The 5,000-nt window shown below is 27.1% G+C and overlaps 1 protein-coding gene and 1 long non-coding RNA gene across 46 annotated transcripts in view; one reads left to right on the top strand and one right to left on the bottom strand.

Moving 5' to 3' along the window:
* LOC122633715 overlaps positions 1 to 2,163 on the top strand; it is a 19,939-nt gene extending 17,776 nt beyond the window's left edge. For both annotated transcript variants that reach the window (XR_006328174.1, XR_006328173.1), the window contains exon 2: positions 1,888 to 2,163. This is a non-coding gene — a long non-coding RNA (uncharacterized LOC122633715). The remainder of the gene's footprint in view (positions 1 to 1,887) is intronic.
* The window catches only part of LOC122633700 (longitudinals lacking protein, isoforms A/B/D/L), a 268,756-nt gene that overhangs the window by 234,942 nt on the left and 28,814 nt on the right, over positions 1 to 5,000 (bottom strand). The window lies entirely within an intron of this gene.

Raw genomic sequence — 5,000 nt, 5'->3', positions numbered from 1 at the left:
ATGAGAACGACGACGACGATGACGAGAACAACGACGATAACGAAGAAGAAAAACGATGACGATTTCCATGTCATCCAGAATCGGAATTTTTGTTCTGCCAGTTGAATATTTTATGCTGCAAAATACTCGACGACGACAAAGGCAGCCCCTCCCCCAGTCGTTTGGGGTTCTTACCAAGAGATCATATTGGGGCCAACCCATTCAACAAAGGAATATTCTATCATCATATATAAATATATAATATATATACATATATATGTATATTTGTGAATATATATACGTATATGTATATACGATATATATCGTACGTATATATAATATCACAATCATATTTCATTTTATAAATATTCGTTTTTCTACACACGTCCTCCCCTCTTTTATATTTCTTCCGAAATATTTAATTCATAATTATATGTACTTGAAGTTGATTCAAAAATCAATCGTTCATCAAAACAAAATCGTTAAATTCTTTTTTCCTTTATTTTCTTCTTTTTTTTTTTTTTCTTTTTTACTTTCTCCTATCGCCTGGATTAGATATTTATCATTGATATCTTTCGATCTCCTTAATAACCCTTAACGGTCCGCATAAGTTTTCTTTTTACATATATTCATGATAATAAAAGCAGAAACTATGTTTGGAACAATGTAATAATGATTTTGAAAAATGAAAAAAGAAATAATTGTAATCGACTAATATACTTTTATTAACGCGTTACAATTAATTCTTGTAACTTATCGGGAGCATAGTTAAGTACTTTTAAAAATATTCGCCGAATTGATGAAGCACGATGTAAAGAAGTTAGTTCACAAAATCCCTTGAAAATTTTTATTCTTTTTAATATTTAATAATTTGTTAATATATCGCAACTTTTTACGCAAGAGTTATGGGCCCATTCGTTCTTCAAAAAAGAAAAGAGACGAGTGTGATTGTCAGTACGTGGTTATAAATCTAATTCTTCGACCGTCAAGAGTTAATGATAGTTTTTAGCGAATTATTTACAAACGACTAATAATTAGAAACTAATTAGAAACTAATTCCAATAATAATAGCAATATATTTTACGATTATGATATATAATATACTACGATGATATCTATTCCTTTCGATACACAAGAATTACGTTCTTCACAGGTTTTAATAAAGAATTTGTCGCAAGCGGTTTTTTCTTCAATTTATTAATTATTCTTTCATAAACAACTGTCATCAGAAAACCATAAATAAATAAATAAACAAATAAACAAATAAAGAAATAAAGAAATGAAGAAAGAATCTAATGAGTAAACAAGTAAATAAATTGTTACAATCAAAACATCTCTATTTTTGACCTGCGAAAAACGTAACAGAAACGAATAATTAAAAAAAAAGAAAAAAAATAGAAAGAGTGAAAGAAAAATTACGAAAAGATAAGAAAGTAACAAAAAAAAAAATTAAACAGAAACGAAGCTAATGATAACAACAATAACAACAACAACAATAATAATAATAATAAAAATAACAATAACAATAATAACAATAATAACAATAATATTAATAATAATTACGACGATCAAGTTTCAGAGAAATCAGGATGGATACAAAAAGGAATCGAAGGATACAGTGAGATGATGATAAGAGATAGAGAGAGAGAAAGAGAGAGAGAGAGAGAAAGAGAGAGAGTGAGAGTGAAAGAGAGAGATAGAGAGAGAGAAAAGAAGAGATAGAGAAAAAGACACAAGATGCCACGATATTTTTGTTTTTCATTTGATTTTTTTTTTCTCTTTTTTTTTTTCCATGTAAAATAATCTTTATTTATTCCTCTCTGAATGTCCAGCTCCATCGATTTCGACAGCAGTTTATTTTCTCCAAGGAGGACTCGTACTTCCATCGTGTAGCTCGTATTCATATAGATATATATATATATAATTAATTAAAAAAAATCCGTGTATGTGTACGTGTTGCATCAAAGATGAATTAATTAATTTCTGTTTACGCGTGTACGTTTTTTTGTATTAATGTCGAGAATGATATTCGATGAGACGCAACGAACAATTCATTTAATTTATTTCGAAACTTGAAAATATCGTGGATCACTTTGTCGAGACATATTTGCACTCTGTTTAATTATTATTGCATCCCAAAAAAATTATGACAGTTCAAAAAAAAAATATATATATATATACATATATATAGAAAAAGTAAAGGAAAGAATTAATAGCAGCTTTTTATTAAACGTTTGAAATTACTTTTTCTTTCATAAAATCATTTTTTTTTTTTTCCTTAAATTCGATCTTTCTCAAAATCCAATTTCTTTTTTGATTTAATTAGTTGTTATTAATTTCTTTTCTTTTTTTTTTTTTTTTCATTTGCAACATCGTACAAAACTCGACAAAGATCACCAATGATCGACCTTCTTAATTAGATTAACTTAATTAGATTGAACCAAAGCAATTAAAAGTATAATAAATCCTACAATAATATCCACATATGATGTTAATTTTAATCGTCGGTCTCTTGTCGCATTCTATTCGCTGATGACGTCAAAAAAAACTATATACCTTTGGTTAAATTAGATCACATCGATCGCACAATACTGATCCATTCATGTACCACGTAAAAATTGAAAAGAATATATATAACTACGAATAATATTTACGACTCTTGTTAACATGTGCGTACCTTTAAAAATTATTGCTTGACGAAAAATTAAAAAATAATAAATAAATGAATTAAAAGTTGAGTTTTTATTCCATGATTTATAAAATCGAAATTGAATTGATAATCAGTCTATAAAAAAAAGGGCTCCCTAACTGAATCAATTATAAATTAATGAATTAATCGACTGACATACTGATTTGGTTGATTGATTGACTCATTCATTTGGGAAAATATATATGTATGTATTTTCGTTTGAATATAAACAGAAAAAATAAAAAAAAAAAAAAGAGAGAGAAAATAAAATTCATAACTATAGTATATATATATATATATACTTTTTTCCCTTTGTTAAGACGTCATTCAATAAACAATCTCTTTATTTGTAACAATGTAATTATTATTATTTTTGTCGTTGTAATTATCGTGAGATCACGTGAGTGTGTCTTCGTTATAATTTACCGCTAATTAACTCCTTTTTTGTGTTATTGTTTTTACAAAGAAAATTTGTTCTATTAATCGTCACGCCGAACATATACCATTCTCTTTTAGAGAATTATCGTATATCGCTATTATACAATTTTGAATATATCGTTTATAACAATTTTTTGAACGTTTCAGTTTGACAATTTTTTTTTTTTTTTTTGAATATAATATAATGATTGTGACAATTTTTTTTTTTAACTACATCGTTTGATAAACTTTGGAAATTTGTTTCGAAACAATCATCTCTTTTTAGAGAATATATAATTTTAGAAAAAAATTATGTCGCGTACAAAAAAATTATTATTCGATTATCACAAAATAAGACACTAATTGTTAAATTCTTGTTTGTTAATATATTTATCGAGGCGAGACGTTTGTTGATAAATAATTTTTTTTTCTTTTTTACTTTATATAAATTCTACGAGTCGTAAATGAAAAATTATTTTCCATCAAACGCTGAGAAAGAAAGTTCTTATCGCAAAACGAAAATTTGGAGACTCTAACATAAACGTGTTAATAATAATAATTATAATTATAATAATAATAATAATAATAATAATAATAACAATAATAATAACAATAATAATAACAATAATACTAATAATAAAAATAATAATAATGGTAACAATAAAAAGTATCGAGTATCAAGTTGTCCATTAATAAATATTTTTTTGTTTCAATACAAGAAGAAACAAATTTTCTAAAATATATCGCAAACTATTCAAATGCTGAGAATCAAGCTGTCCAACAATTTCTTTCTTTTTATTCATTATTTCTTTCCATTGTAATTCGACGAAATAAATTTTCAGACGATTCAAATGCTCGATAAGATCGTTTCGGCCGTCAGAAATCAACGCGCAAGAAAAGCAACGCGATCCTGCTGTTCTGTTGAATAAAACGTAACCTTTATTTAAAAAAAAAAATATAATAATAATAATAGGGAAAAAAAATAACCACCCCACGAAAAAAAAAAAATTGAAGGGGAAAGAATCGAAGATCAAAGTCACAATTTTTTCCTCACAACAGACAGGATCTTCTCGAGCTTTCGATGCCGATAACGAAAACTACGGAGAGTTGGGCTCTTCCGATGATCGTAAAGTTTCAACGAAAAATCGAAATTCATTTTTATCTTGCTTTATTCCATTTCTATTTTTTCTTAAATACAGAGAAAAAAAAATTTATGACATCCGATTTTTTCCTTTGAAATTTACGATCGTCACGCGCGCGACCCTGACACGATCGATCGATCACATCTAAATCGTCTTTGATTTTACAATGTATATAGTATTATTATTAGAAGAAAAAAAATTACAACAATAATAATTTTACGAGCGAACGAAAGAAAAGTGGACAAGCTTGAAACATCGCAACGCTAACTTTTCATTTCAATCAAGTTTATAGCAATGACATTATAAAAAAAAGAAAAAAAGAAAAAAAAAAGTAATTATTATTTCGCGATTATCAAACAAACGAGAAAGTGGACAAGCTTGAAACATCGAGAGACAATTTTATTTCTCAGCCGATTTAATACGCAAGTATAAATTTTGTCACGGAGAATATAATTTTGATGGAATATTTCGATCAAAGGAATTATCCTACAGGAAAAAAGAGCGTCACGAATCTCAAGAACGAAAACAAAAAAAAAAAAAAGAAACAAAAAGCAAAACAAAACAAAAAGAAAAAAGAAAGTAAAAAAGAAAGCTTGTTTGAAAAAATTTAGAAAAGAAAAAAGATTCACGAGTCGACGAATCCATAAAATTATTGATATTATAAAATTAGTGCGAGCTTTATTTTTTATCCTGTTTTTCGATAGAAATCGAAAGTCTGCTTGGAAGAGAAGAACCCCATGGACCACCACCATGACAACACCTCTCCTCTCCTC

This window comes from Vespula pensylvanica, chromosome 13 (genome assembly GCF_014466175.1).
Source record: "Vespula pensylvanica isolate Volc-1 chromosome 13, ASM1446617v1, whole genome shotgun sequence".
Classification (NCBI taxonomy): Eukaryota; Metazoa; Arthropoda; class Insecta; order Hymenoptera; family Vespidae; genus Vespula; species Vespula pensylvanica.
Note: the sequence above shows the minus strand (reverse complement) of the source record. Positions and strands in the feature narration are given on the sequence as shown.